This window comes from Haliotis cracherodii, unplaced genomic scaffold (genome assembly GCF_022045235.1).
Source record: "Haliotis cracherodii isolate W230 unplaced genomic scaffold, xgHalCrac1.p SCAF_9, whole genome shotgun sequence".
Lineage (NCBI taxonomy): Eukaryota > Metazoa > Mollusca > Gastropoda > Lepetellida > Haliotidae > Haliotis > Haliotis cracherodii.
In genome coordinates this window covers 21,646,304-21,661,969 of record NW_027266343.1, presented here as the reverse complement: position 1 = coordinate 21,661,969, position 15,666 = coordinate 21,646,304, and the positions used below count along the sequence as shown (strand labels likewise).

Sequence of the window (15,666 nt, the reverse complement as noted above, 5' to 3'; positions counted from 1 at the left end):
TGGTGTCGTCGTTCGAAGATAGTCGAAGGGACAATATCGGTTGGCGACTGTGGATCACATACACACTGGCTAGGTCCTCTGATCCGGTTAAAAGGCCAGACAGGGTTACACGTTTAACAAGCTGCTGTGGTCCGCACATCCAAAGAATCTGATATCGATAGAACACGTGTTCCTCATTCGTATTTTTCATTATCATGATCATGTCCTTTGGACCAGTCTTTATCAACTCATTTATGCATTCTATATACCTGCATCAATGTCAACGACACATGTACGTAAAGCTCATTTGAAGCTCAAGAGACAGACATGGGGAATCTACACACACTAACACACACTAACACACTCACATACACAAACACACACTTACACATTATTCAGTCCCCCCTTATGCATTCAGCACTAAGCACTTACACGTTATTCACTCTACACTAATACATGACGCAGTTTGCACTTACATACTATTCACTCTACACTAATACATGACGCAGTCTGCACTTACATACTATTCACTCTACACTAATGCATGACGCAGTCTGCACTTATATACTATTCACTCTACACTAATACATTACGCAGTCTGCACTTACATACTATTCACTCTACACTAATACATGACGCAGTCTGCACTTACGTACTATTCACTCTACACTAATGCACTAATGCATGACGCAGTCTGCACTTACATACTATTCACTCTACACTAATGCATGACGCAGTCTGCACTTACATACTATTCACTCTACATATACACGTGACGCACTCCGCACATGCACATTATTCAGTCCAACCTTATACATTACGCACTCAGAACTTTCATACTATTCAGTCTTTACTTATATATGACGCAATCAGCACTTACACATTATTCAATCCACTCTTCAAAGTCGCAATGTCGTTGATCATGCTTCGTACCAAACGACATATTTTACGTGCGCTTCTTAATTATTAATGTTTAGCTGTGTTCAACAATGTGTGGATTCATTAAGGAAATGTATTTACTGTGGGGTAAATACGGTAACAAACGTAATTTGAAGACATATGTTTTGCACGTGAAAGTGATGGCGTCACGTGCTTAAGGTGCAGCAGCGAGGGCAAGGTGTATGAAACTAAACTCAAGGCCTCGCGTCACACAGGCGAGCTGTCTTTGTCTTTCTCTCTTCATAATGGAGTGAATCTTGATGGAATCTTGATTCCGTTGAAGATCTACACATTATTGGTCAAGCAAACAAAGCACAGGAGTTTGTTGAAGGGTACGAGACGTTTCAACTTTTTAAAAATATGTGGATTGTAAGTTAAAAACTTTCAAAAGTGAAATAAATGATGAAACTGAGCAGAGGTCGTTCTCTGTCATTAAGAGAACCCGAAAAGACTTTGACTCTCCGCAGTTCAGATTCGAAGGGAATCAGATGCAATACAAGTTCAACATTGGTATTTTGGACCAGCTATTCGATTCCTTAATCGGGACAACTCGGGTGATTGTGTGCATGTCTGGAAAGAAATATGCTCTGACATAAGTAAAAGAAACAAGCACATTAGACATGCAGACAGATCTCCAGTTGGAAGGTGATGAGTTGGCTTCAAACTCGGATGAAGAGAGACGTTTCGAGAGAGCAGAAAGTAAGGCAGAAAGTTACGCACAGTGCAGAAAGCGCCCTACTTATGATGTTTCCCTCGTTTGAAGTAGTGAATTAGAGGGAAACTACTTTCTCCTAGTGGTACGTTCTATAATCAAGGGAGGTAATAATGCCAGTAGATGGCGCTGATATTTGGGGTTATATAAGGGTAGGATTTCATGATGTCGCCTCTCTTGCTTGCAATCACGGCTGTTCAATTAACAACATGTCAATTTATTGATGTTTGCTTCTTTCTTTTATATTATTCCGTTTCTAATATCTTTTTTCATGTTTCAGGCATTTCGTTTTGAGATGTGGACGTGTGGCGGTGAGGCCACATTCTGTTATGGTCATCTGTCTCTGTTGACAGGCCATGTATGTTGATGATGCTGGAGAGCTGTTATAATGCTCATTGGTATAATCGTGTTTACTACCACATGTGAATTGTGGCTGCAGAGCCTTTAGAAAACTTTGTATATATGTTTGCATTTCATTGGCTACACAATGTACGGTAGGCTGCAGAGCCATTAGAATACTTGGTCTTGGAAATGTTCGGTTGGCAGAAGCATTATAATACTGCTGTATTGGGTGTGTGTGACCCATGTTAGATGAGTAAAATAAGGATTTTGTGTATAATTTGTATTTGTAAAAGTATGTTGGACGTGTGTAAAGGGTAATTCAAGTACTGTATACTCCCCAGTTACTGGTGCTGTTGCATTCGTAGGGAGAACACGGTTCAAGAGCTTTTTGTATTCACACAAAAATTATCACTGGTTTTACGTGTCGGGCTTTAGCTACCGTTACCATCTGTATGTTTCGATATGTTATATCACATGTTATAATGGTATATGGAGTGACGTGATGTCACTGTGTGTTGTGTCTTGCGTATTGTGCTTCGAAAATAAACTGCCGTGTACCGCACAGCCGTTCCAGTGTATATTGTGTTGTGTTGTGTTTAATGTGATTATTAGAGTTTGGTGTGGTCTAGGAGAACTTTCAAATCTCGTGGTAAAGGCCATATTCCTTACCAGACCGCCTCCGTGATCTAGTGGTAGAGCGTCCGCTCGTAGAGCGGAAGGTCGGGGGTTCGTTCCCCGGCTGCGTCATACCAAAAGACGTTAAAAGATGGTACTTGTTGTTACCCTGTCTGGCGCTCGGCATTAAGGGGCTAAAAAAAGGACTGGTCGGCTCGGAGTCAGCATACTGTGTCTGAGTTGGGTATTCATGTTTAAAACTGCGGCATGGTATCTCAGTGTGCTAGCACTATAAATCGGCATCAGTCCGGACTAGTACATCAGTCACACACACGTAGATGCACGTCGCTATATAATTGCAATAAACTTGGACGCGACGTTAAACCCAATTTCACCTCACCTCACCACATTCCTTACCCTTCTGCAACTTTCCCTAATCCTAACAGCGAATTAGCCGCCCAGAGGTCATCACAGTCAAGTGATCTCAACCCCCCACAAGGACTCCAGCCTCTATAGAGGCCTGCAAAAAGCAGTGATTACTCAGGTAAATCACAACCACGTTATATTGAGATATATAAGATAAATTTGAATGGCTAATACGTTACTACCTTCACTGAGATTGTATTACATATGATTCAGGTGATCAGATCTCAAGCAGAAGTATTAAAAGAAAACTAACATGGATGTGTCACAGGTCTCCCGTTCAATGTCAAAACAGCCTAGTAGTAGGTCACAGTTTGATGTTTCACCCTTAGACAAAGACAAACCTGAAACCAGAGGTATTAGTACTGATTTTGTACCTGTACCTAGTTATCCTGACAGAACTGAAACGTCAACTTTCAAGCATAACATTAAGGGAAATCTTAAGAGGCACATCTCATTTTGGAAGGATATAGAAGTTCCATAATTCATCATTAGAACTATAACAGACGATAACATCATCCCTTTCGTGGAGTCGCCTCCCTTGTCTTGTAGTAAGAACAACGCTTCTGCTGTAAAACATAGCGACTTTGTCTCTGAGGCTATCCAGGATCCCCTGTTAAACAACTGTATTGTTGAAGTCGTAGACTCACCCCAGGTTGTGAATCCCCTATCATTTTCCATTCAAAGCTATGTTAAGAAAAGGTTGATTTTTAGGCCTAAGAATTGTAAACAAGTATGTTTGGAAAGAAAGGATAGTCTTTGAGGATCACAAGGTTGCTCAGTTAAATGTGTACAACGTTTTTATTGTATCTCAGTTTTACCTTTCGGTCTAACCTCAGCCACTTATATATTCGCTACGTGTCTTAGGCCATTAGTTAGATACTGGAGAAAACATTCTGTAGATGTTGTAGTTTACTTTGATGGTTTCGCTTTGCTCACCTGAAGCCTGAGGCAAGGAGCGATCTGGTTTTGTTAAATCTTCTTTGTGCAGAGCAGGCTCTGTTTGTAACGATCAGTCTGGGAACCCACAAGACACCTTGAATGGCTCGGGCGTATTGGAATCTTGATACAGGTGTGATATCTATTCCTTCTAGGAGATTAGATAATTTGAGAAGCACTTGTGCAGGATTCCTGGCAGGTTTACCGCATTTCACACTTCCTGGCTAGTTTAACAAGAAAACGTATCTCTTTCACAAGTTTTGGGGGATGTTTGCAGACTGTTGACAAGACGTATGTATTCATTAATACAAAGAGCTTCAAGTGGGGCCGGAAAGCAAAGTCTAGTTGACCCCCTGTGTGTTTTTGAACTTATATCCCGGAGAGATGATGTTTACACTTTTAATAGCAGAAGATTTTATGAAACTTTTGTCCCTAATTTTGACCGTTTTCACAGATGCAAGTTCTAAGGGCTGTGCTGCTTATATGCAGAATTCTGGCCGGGTATTTCAGTGTTTATGGGACGCAGATCAAGTGGGCAAGAGTTCAACTTGGCGGAATTATCTTAGAACCTTTTCGGAGAAGTTCTGTGTAATCAGACTGTAAAGTGGTTCTCGGATAGTAAGGCTTGCAGTCAAGTTGCTTCTTTTAGGAGTTTCAATTCATCTTTACAGGAGCTTGCTATGTCAATGTACACCGTGGTTATGATGTATATCATCAGGATAAAGTTTAGCTGAACTCCTTGTTTATGTATTAGCAATTAGGATTATTCCCTGAAATCAATGTTTGTTGTTCTCCACCGGTATCTGGACAATTTAGTTCATACATACCTTATTGATGTAACAGGACATATGCCAGATTTAGCTCCAGCAACAGTCTAAAAGCATGATTGATCTTAGGATCTTACATGCCCATGCTCATCCATGTCATGTCGCTTTGTATCTTACATCACTTGTTCAGGGAGGTAAGAACGCTCCATCTGTCATGGAAGCTATTTAAAAATAAGTTGGGCGCACAAGCTTTGCATGTCTGCCAGATCCTTGTAAACATGATTTGATTGTGAACATCACAGAAGCGACATTAGGATCTTGTAGTACGCCAGTCAAGACATATTGAAGAAGTTAGTTGATATATTTGGTAAAACTCCATCTCTACTTGACATAAGGCTTTTAACAATGTCACTATTATCTTTTTGTAGTGGTGAATATCAGCCGATCAAACATTAATTTCCAGGATGGCTTCTTGAATATTTTTCTTGAAAACAGTAAAACTGACATTTATAGGGATGGGCGTCATGTTTTGCTCGCTGCTACAGGCTCAGATCTAGGTCCAGTAAATACGCTAAACAGGAACCTGATTGCTGGAAATGTTCGAATGAAGCTTTCCTTCTGTATATCTGTACAAAAGTATGTACTCAAAGGTCATAAACCTTTATCATATACCAGAGCGAGGGAAATATTTATTGAGAAATTCAAACAAATTGGTGAAGATGTCACAAAAGTAGGTCTTCAGTTTTCGTTCAAGTGAAGCGACTGCTGCAGCTAACGCCGAAGTTATAGACTTTTCAAGCGACACGGACGCTGGGCCAAAAGCCAAAGACGGTTATACCAAAGACACGTATATGAACTGTTGAGTGTGTCATCAATGTTAGGACTGTAAATAGTTGAAATAAATCTGCTGCATGGACCCGTTCTTTTAATTCGAGCAACGGTAGGCATTACCCATGAGTGGAGTATGTTGGAGTGGAGTAAGTAGTAAATGAACATAGTGAATTAGAACATGAACACATGTAACATCACTAGATGGTTATTCAGAAGTTAGCTGTTGGACACACCCCATATACATATAACTATTTATCATGCCCCAGAGTGAGATTGACCAATCAGAACTACTTACCCCATAAAAGCCCTAATACCGCCAGTAGAAATCCAATATGGTTGTTACGGACCTAAAATGAGATCGTATACCGTCAGTAACGGACACTCTGGATTTTCCAACAAAAATCTCACATATTTCAAATATGAATTCTGGTACCGAAATTCGTTATTCAACACTGTTTGGTGTTTTAATATTATTAATTGTGATGTGCAAAGACATTAAGTTATAAAGGTGAGGTGAAAAGGGTTTAAAGGTCGCTTTCAAGATTATTGTCTGTGTCTGTGTTATGTGTGTTTGTGTATGTGTGTGTGTGTGTGTGTGTGTGTGTGTGTGTGTGTGTGTGTGTGTGTCGGGTATGTGTGTGTGTATGTGTATGTGGTGTGTGTGTGTGTGGGGGGGGGGGGGGGGGGGGGGTTAACGGTCGAATAACCATATCACTATGTTTGTACAGAAGTGAGCGTTTGAATACCGTTACGAGTGATACAGTGCCCCAAGTGACAAAAGGAAGGACCCAACTCAGTTTCACTATTAACATAATTAATTATTACCAAAACCTACAATTATATCAAATTACAAAAACAATATGGCAATCTAACATGTATGTGGCGAAGCAAGATAGGTGAATACTCAAAGTGATACAGAAACTCTAATCGGACACAATCCGGATCCTGGTCACAAACGTATTCCCATCACAGTTCGATTTTGCAACGACACGGTGTGCACAGACTCAGTCTTACTCAAATCACAGTTCCACTTTTCTGTCTCTCACGGGGCGGCCGGCTAGCCTAGTGGTTAAAGCGTTCGCTCGTCACTCCGATGACCCGGGTTCGAATCCCGACATGGGTGCAATTTCTGGTGTCCCACTCCGTGATATTCCTGGAATATTGCTAAAAGCAGCGTAAAACCACACTCACTCACCCACTCCTGTCTCTCACAAATGGCCGACTTGGCCGGATACATCACAAGATTCCACTTGAATGTCACAGACCGACATGGTCAAAGCAGGGACATAGTGAGTGTGAAACGTCCGCCCTGGTGTGTATCACATTAAGATAGCTACATGATAAATCGCTCAGAAAAATGAAGAACGAAGTGTGGTTTATGACACAAACATGCGTTCGCAACTGGATGACGTCGTATGTTGGACGACGTTATTTTTTAGTGGGGAGTGTCTAGTAAGTTGTAGCTGGGCAACGCAGACAAACGCGAAGTCCAAACGGTATCATCCAAAAGCTTGAGAGACATGACAATTGGTATTGTTGGAAATGGTACAGGTGATCGACGTGAGGATTGTGAAAAATGCGGGAAATACACACTTGTGCATAAAATGGAGTTGACCGACATTGTCGATGTAGGATTCTATTATGGGAATAATCATTATTAAAATAAAGGTGACAATTTTTAAAGCTTGTATATTTTATCAACCCCCTTAAGGAAGCTGTACATAATGTTGATATCTCACATATGAAATAAACGACTCATGGTCGTTGTTTTATCGTACGATAAAACACTGCAGGGAGAATAAACCTCTCGGGGGCTGCGCGACCTGATTTATTCTCCCTGCAGTGTTTTATGTGCAGGATAAAACACGCAGAGGCTTTATATGAGATTTAGAACCCGAAACCAAGGGACGTTAACCCGCGGGTAGGTGTTTTATCTAACTTATAAACAGAAAACAGAAAGCCCAAACAACATTTATAACATTTTTATGTTTCAAACATACTTTCCCGAACCTTAGGAAACAGGCGTAAAATATCTGTTGCTGGCGTACGGTTACCTGAACAATACATTCTTAAAAGCATTGTGATTTATCAGCACCTTTGAAGTCGAGTGGTACACTCACTCGGCTACAGATATGAAGGTTCCATGCTCGATCCTCGGGAATATAAAGAAAACATTTCTTTATCCATGAACGAGCTATATATCAACGAGCTCTTGTAGTAAGAGCTACACTAGAAACTCATCAATATTGTTTTTCCACTGACATCGTCTCCAAATATGGCGGACGTTGACAGTATCCATGAAAATAATTATGAGCTTTCGCGAATGTACGATCGAATAAACAAACAATGACTAAGTAAACAACTTAGCATTCTATAGAAGTAAATTCGTAGAGGAGAAATAAAAGGTTCTGCTGAATTATTCATTTCATATGTCGCACCTGTGATCCGCACCTACAATCTCTAATCCTGTCTTTATCCGTGAAACGCTGAATCAATCAATTCACGGACCACGACATAAGAACAGAAAAGTGACGACATTGTGCTGTATTTTGAGAATGAAAGATGGTTCCTATCTCAGGATGGGATGTAATTTGATTGGTGCGTGGCTCTTTATGTTAAATGTAGGATTTCCCCTTACAATCCGGGACGATGTTCATATTCCATGATTGGGTGAGATATTGAGAAGTTATCAAGTTGTGCAGGTATGTTGAGTATGTGCCAGTACCCGATGGTTGTCAGACACGGTGTAACCTGATGTTTGTATGTTGAGTATGTGCCAGTACCCGATGGTTGTCAGACACGGTGTAACCTGTTGTTTGTATGTTGAGTATGTGCCAGTACCCGATGGTTGTCAGACACGGTTAACCTGTTGTGCTGGTATGTTGAGTATGAGCCAGTACCCGATGGTTGTCAGACACGGTTAACCTGTTATTTGTGTGGTGAGTATGTGCCAGTACCCGATGGTTGTCAGACACGGTTAACCTGTTGTGCTGGTATGTTGAGTATGAGCCAGTACCCGATGGTTGTCAGACACGGTTAAGCTGTTGTTTGTATGTTGAGTATGTGCCAGTATCCGATGGTTGTCAGACACGGTTAACCTGTTGTTTGTATGTTGAGTATGTGCCAGTACCCGATGGTTGTCAGACACGGTTAACCTGTTGTTTGTATGTTGAGTATGTGCCAGTACCCGATGGTTGTCAGACACGGTTAACCTGTTGTTTGTGTGGTGAGTATGTGCCAGTACCCGATGGTTGTCAGACACGGTTAACCTGTTGTTTGAATATTGAGTATGTGCCAGTACCCGATGGTTGTCAGACACGGTTAACCTGTTGTTTGTATGTTGAGTATGTGCCAGTACCCGATGGTTGTCAGACACGGTTAACCTGTTGTTTGTGTGGTGAGTATGTGCCAGTACCCGATGGTTGTCAGACACGGTTAACCTGTTGTCTGTGTGTTGAGTATGAGCCAGTACCCGATGGTTGTCAGACACGGTTAACCTGTTGTTTGTGTGGTGAGTATGTGCCAGTACCCGATGGTTGTCAGACACGGTTAACCTGTTGTCTGTATGTTGAGTTTGTGCCAGTACCCGATGACTGTCAGAAACGGTTAACCTGCTATTTGAATATTGAGTATGTGCCAGTACCCGATGGTTGTCAGACACGGTTAACCTGTTGTCTGTATGTTGAGTATGTGCCAGTACCCGATGGTTGTCAGACACGGTTAACCTGTTGTTTGTATGTTGAGTATGTGCCAGTACCCGATGGTTGTCAGACACGGTTAACCTGTTGTTTGTATGTTGAGTATGTGCCAGTACCCGATGGTTGTCAGACACGGTTAACCTGTTGTCTGTTTGTTTAGTATGTGCCAGTACCCGATGGTTGTCAGACACGGTTAACCTGTTGTTTGTGTGTTGAGTATGTGCCAGTACCCGATGGTTGTCAGACACGGTTAACCTGTTGTTTGTATGTTGAGTATGTGCCAGTACCCGATGGTTGTCAGACACGGTGTAATCTGTTGTTTGTATGTTGAGTATGTGCCAGTACCCTATGATGGTCAGTCAATCACTATTGTGTGTTTGTGAGTGTGGCTGCTTGTACTTGTCTGGAATCATTCTGATTTAAAGTGCTTGCCCACTGTGATACCATGCCGCAGTTTAACATGAATACCCGATTCAGACAAACTATACGGACTCCGATCTAACCAGCCCTTGTTTTATCCCCTTAATGCCGAGCGATAGGCAGGGTAACAATAAGTACCATCTTTTAACTTATTTTGGGGATGACGCATAGACACCCCGACAGACAACTCTCCGGGCGGACACTCTACTATTAGACCACGGAGGTGCTCCTGGTCAGGATATGGCATGTTGTCAAACTGGAACCTTTGTATTCATCGAGAGTACTAAAACTCTCTCTACTAGCTTGATATTTTGAAGTTACATACAAGGTTATAAATGTACAATTACTCTCGCTTCTATCAAAATGGAAACCTGCCGTGAACAATGTCACGACCTGTGGCCTGTGTAAACCTAAGGACGCAAAGCTAGCCTAAAATTGCGAAATCCTTTACAACTTTATCGATCTAGAGGGTTGTTATCTTGCTACCATGGAAACCTAGAAGTCAATAGCCTTGGCTGGTTACTTCGCACACGTATCGCCTCCCCTCCGGTTCATGGCGGCCACACAGACAAGGTGGGTCGTCACGTGGGAGACTGTCAACTCATAAAGACGTTTGCCAAGTTCCAGAAAATAGCTTTGCCAAAGTAATATCCTAAGCCATTGTTTTCGTTTTGTTTCTATTACAACCAACCTATCAATAGGGACACCAACGGTTGTACATGTGCGTGTGCGTGTTTACTTTTAAAGTATATGTGTATGTGTATGGGTTTCTACTTTTAAAACCTCACTTAAAAAAAAAATGGGATTCATGTATACTAGCAATTGGAGTACATAAATTACGTCAATTTTCTCTAGTTATACGATAGCAACGCCCAGTCTAGCAGGGAGAATAAGGTTCGATAGCAATGTCATTGTGATATCCGTGTGGCAGTTGACAGCCGCTGAAGAGGGTGGAGATATTACGTGTAATCTTTGTTGAATACCAATGAGTGAATCCAGCTCCAGCTCCAGCTCCAGCTCATCCAATCCAGGTGTGTTTGTACACCCGACATTACCGTGTGTACGGGGTGTTTGCGGAGTTGAGTGGCCTGCTTCAGGCGACTACTACTCATATGTCAAGCTGAGACGAGTGTCGTCGAATCCTCACCAAAGGGCTGTATACGAACGTATTTACTCATTGCGAAAACGAAGTAAAATATTCCACTTATTTGGGCACGATGTGTTATACATTGGTGGTCATCTAATGGGTCTTTTTTCATTTTATTCAAATCAAGTTCCCTAGCGTTACCTCATCTGAAATAACTTTCTTGGTAACATTTTGAAATATAACGTCTACTACAATACAAAGTGTTAATGTATTACTGAAGCAAACAAATCGGTAAGAAAGTCTTACGGTAAGGGTAACTTAACTGAGTAGGCATAGTGCTGTACCTCAAGATTTTCAAGAGTACAGTTATACAGTTTTATATATATATATATTGCTTGTTTGTTTGTTGTGTGACGCTGCAATCAGCAGTATTCCAGCTATATGTCGGCAATAAATAATCGAGTCTGGACCAGACAATCCAGTAATTGACATCATGAGCATCGCTCCACGCAATTGGGATACGGCGACATGCATCATCCAAGTCAGCGAGTCTGGCCACCCGATCCCATTATATGTTGCAGCAGACCTATTCTAACCCCGGTCATAGTTTGTCATTAGGTTATAACCACATATCATAGATGAAGGAATACTAGATAATGCATTCATGATGTATACTATTCGTGAGCTTGACATGCTCATGTTCATTAGTAGCATGTCTAAGAATGTACAGTCATGACAGGGCAAACAAAATACAGAAACACAATAATTATGTCACAGAGAATCGGAGCTCCAGTCAGAATGTTGCTTCAGTAGGAAATTATGACTGGGGTACTACTCCCTATAGTAAATGTTAATCTCCTTGGCATCAGCAGTCCGTTGTTCTGGAGCAGTACAGGGAACCGGGTCCTATCTGTGCCCGACACTGATGATCCACGTCGTATATATCTAACAAATAAAGATAATTTCAACAACAAAAAATTCAGAAAGTAAATATCGCGCCAAAGTCATTTTAGATTTACGTAGTGCGTTTTACATAGTACGTTTTCATTTCATAAAACAGTTACTGAATGGAATGTTATGCGCAAGAGTAAATGGGCCCGACAGCAGGTAGCACACGAGCTCAGGAAAGAGTAGTGGCCACTTTGAAACTTTGAAACGCACGTGTGTGTGTAAGGTAACGATTTGGTAATAATATCCACTGAGTCGGTTGATAAGTTGTTTTGCAGTGTCGAATATCACTCACGTCGTTGTATGTCAACTTGGCGATGTTGCACCGTTGTTTAATGACTGCGGGTGTGGTTTCCTTTTGGCAACACTTCAATCGGCTGTAATCTCCCTTCACCGAGTGTTGCACGCAGTGTTTGGGCTTGGTCAAACGTTAATCTGAACACAGCGTCACGTGCCACACTAGGCCTCGGCGTCTTGTATGTGCAGATAGAATGTATTCTTTACTTTGTTACATTCAAAATTATCAACGATTTAACATGAATAAACAACATGAAAAGGAATGATGTTTCAGTAAAAAAAATTTTTTATCTGATTGATGAAATGTCATGTAATGTTTTTGTCTTATCTCTTTGAAATTATTTGGGACAATGTTATGTGGAAATATGTCATGATCACGTACATGAAGTCATAAAGACAAGATGTTTGCATCAAAGTAATAAGGCAATGCACGTATTTCTAATCTTTTACCCTGTACTCGTATCACATATATGCCATTAACATGGATGTTGTTTGGGTTTTTTTTATAACCCCGTACTCAGCAATATTTAAGCTTTTTAACGGCGGTCTAAATATTCAAGTCTGGACCACACAATCCAGTGATTACAGACCGCCACCCTATAGCTTGAATGTTGCTGAGTGCAGCGTCAAACAACAAACAAACAAAAAACTACTGAACCGGACACAACTGGAGCCACGCAGGTATTGCACAATCACGAGCTGTCGCTGTAACGTGACAGGAGGCGGGAACAGTGTCGTACTACGACGCAATTATGGCAGTCGTTAAAAGTCAATTGTCGTTGAACAATATTAATAATTTGATCTTTATCAGTGAATTCGCACTGTTCTCATAACATTGTCCCCTCGTGTTTCCCGTCAAACCCTTGCTATGGATGTTAATTCAGAAACTGTTATCATTAATTAACAGACACGCCCACTGTATCAGGTATGTGGAAACATGGAGATAATGGAGAGACTGTGGCAGTCTGATTTCCTGTATTCCCCGAACGAGAGAGACGGTAAAACATGAATATTTATACGAATTACGTAAATATTGATGTGGAACTGTATCATGATATCTATAATGTACATGCATTGATGTGTGCTTGCAGTATGCGTGTCTGGATGGTTTGTGCTTGCAGAGGTAGAGAGCGGCAGAGGTAGAGAGAGGGAGAGAGACAGACAGAGAGAGGGGAGGGGAGAGAGAGGGGGGAGAGAGGGGAGTGTCACTAAAAGAAACATTGTTACTTTTCTCATATTCAATGTCTCCACTTTGGGCGAGGTTTTAGTTTACCTATACATACACGGTTCATACGCATGGGGTGACTGCATTAGGGGTATATATGCATAAATATGCACAAGCTTCTTTAGCCTTTCTACCAAACAGCTTAAACAATGGGAGCTACACAGGTCGGTAAAGTCTTGCGCACTGATGAGACGAGACAGCTGCAAGGAGACACTGACATTGCATTCATTTCATACATTCAGTGAGTTAAGGTTGAATTCTCTTGGTGAAGTGAACTTTTTTCTCAGCGGTAATTGTGCAGGATTTGGGCCCTGTCCTCACTTATAATCCTATAACACATATAGCTAGAAGCAGTAATCTAGGGCTCCATGTCAGACATCCACGTACTGGTTATTCAATCTGACATACATAGAGGCCCATTTGTATGCTCTAAAATTTTGGCTTTACAGAAAAAAAGCAATGCACCGAAAGTTTGCACAACGTTAACTCACGTAGAATTCAGGAATGTATACGCCTGGTCTTACTGAATAACTTCCGGTTTTGTAAAACACCTTTGGTTAATACATCACATAACCGGGAGTATAATCATTAGAGCTCCTTTGTGAAGAAAGATATTAGTATTTCCAGTTTGGGTTATACGCTCTTAGTACTCAATGCGTGTCCCCCCGTGGATATACTGTAGCAGAATAGACCCTTAGTACTCCATGCGTGTCTCCCCGTGGATATACTGAAGGGGAACACGCCCTTAGTACTCCATGCGTGTCTCCCCGTGGATATACTGAAGGGGAATACGCCCTTAGTACTCCATGCGTGTCTCCCCGTGGATATACTGAAGGGGAACACGCCCTTAGTACTCCATGCGTGTCTCCCCGTGGATATACTGAAGGGGAACACACCCTTAGTACTCAATGCGTGTCTCCCCGTGGATATACTGTAGCAGAATAGACACTTAGCACTCCATACGTGTCTCCCAGTGGATATACTGTAGCGAAATAGACACTTAGTACTACATGCGTGTCTCCCCATGGATATACTGAAGGGGAACACGCCCTTAGTACTCAATGCGTGTCTCCCCGTGGATATACTGTAGCAGAATAGACACTTAGTACTCCATGCGTGTCTCCCAGTGGATATACTGTAGCAGAATAGACACTTAGTACTCCATGCGTATATCCCCGTGGATATACTGCAGCAGAATAGACACTTAGTACTCCATGCGTGTCTCCCCGTGGATATACTGAAGGGGAATACGCCCTTAGTACTCCATGCGTGTCCCCCCCCCCCCCCCCCCCCCCCATGGATATACTGTAGCGGAATAGACCCTTAGTACTCCATGCGTGTCTCCCAGTGGATATACTGCAAAGGAATACGCCGTTAGCACTCCATGCGCGTCTCCCAGTGGATATACTGTAGGAGAATACGCCCATAGTACTCCATGCGTGTCCTCCCTGTGGATATACTGTAGGAGAATACGCTGTTAGTACTCCATGCGTGTCTCCCCGTGGATATACTGTAGGAGAATACGCCCATAGTACTCCATGCCTGTCTCCCCGTGGATATACTGTAGGAGAATACGCCCATAGTACTCCATGCGTGCCCCCCTGTGGATATACTGTAGGAGAATACGCTGTTAGTACTCCTTTCGCGTCTCCCTGTGGATATACTGTAGGGGAATACGCTGTTAGTACTCAATGCGTGTCTCCCCGTGGATATACTGTAGGGGAATACGCTCTTGATACTAGATGCGTGTCTCCCCGGGGATATACTGTAGGGGATTGCGACCTTAGTACTCACCACTGTTAGACATAATATAGTTACGATGACCACCACCAGCTCCAGTCCCCCAAACCACCAGCCACCAAGCCACCCCTGTCCACCAACCAACCACTAGCCACCAACCCACCCTAGTTCACCAAACAACTACTAACAACTGTCCAGCCCCAACCAAAAACTTGCATCCACTGCCGTCCCCAACCAACCACAAACGCCCACTCACCCCTCCCCCAACCACTACCGCACACACGCACACACACACATCCTATTTACAGCGCTCCTTCCTTTTTTAAACCTTCACGCATTGATTGATATCGATTCATTGAGCAGCTCAGTTTCCCGACATAGGTTTTCTGACGAGAAAAGTAATCTACCGAGGCTATAAGCCAGCATTGTACCGCAGTGATCTGTCGATAACGTAGAAATTAAATGCAAACGACAGACAAAGGCACATGCTTTAAAACTATAGGTAACATTTACAGCTAATTAGTCCCTAATCGTCCCGTACTTGTGATTCGAAGTCGCGTCACGCTAATGATCTCGCAACCAGGTTAAGCTGTTTGCCTGACAACACAAACACACAACCGATCTGCATATGGAATGCTTAATCAATAACTTAATGGCGTAGTCATGGAATCATTTGTTTATTTCACCTGGAACTCAAACTGTCT

The 15,666-nt window shown here is 42.2% G+C and overlaps 1 pseudogene; it reads left to right on the top strand.

The window, feature by feature from the left end:
• The first annotated feature begins 3,047 nt into the window (after positions 1-3,047).
• Positions 3,048-5,605, top strand: LOC139453356 (uncharacterized; annotated as a pseudogene).
• The last annotated feature ends 10,061 nt before the right edge of the window (positions 5,606-15,666 follow it).